We start from the raw sequence: 207 nt of genomic DNA on the forward strand, positions 1-207 counted from the left end.
GGGAAACCTGTCTGTCTTTCTTCTCGTATTTCCACCAAAGGAGCACAAGGGTTCCAGTTTCTCCACATCTTCACCAATGCTAGCTGTTCTGTTCTTTCGATACTGGTCATCCTAAGGGCATGAGCTGGTATCTCATTAAATTGTGTTACTTTAGGCAGCTAAGTGTGGGGGTGACTTTTGTGTGGTGGTAAGTAATACACCATCTCA

The sequence above is a fragment of the Bubalus kerabau genome, chromosome 20 (assembly GCF_029407905.1).
Source record: "Bubalus kerabau isolate K-KA32 ecotype Philippines breed swamp buffalo chromosome 20, PCC_UOA_SB_1v2, whole genome shotgun sequence".
In the NCBI taxonomy this organism is placed as follows: domain Eukaryota; kingdom Metazoa; phylum Chordata; class Mammalia; order Artiodactyla; family Bovidae; genus Bubalus; species Bubalus kerabau.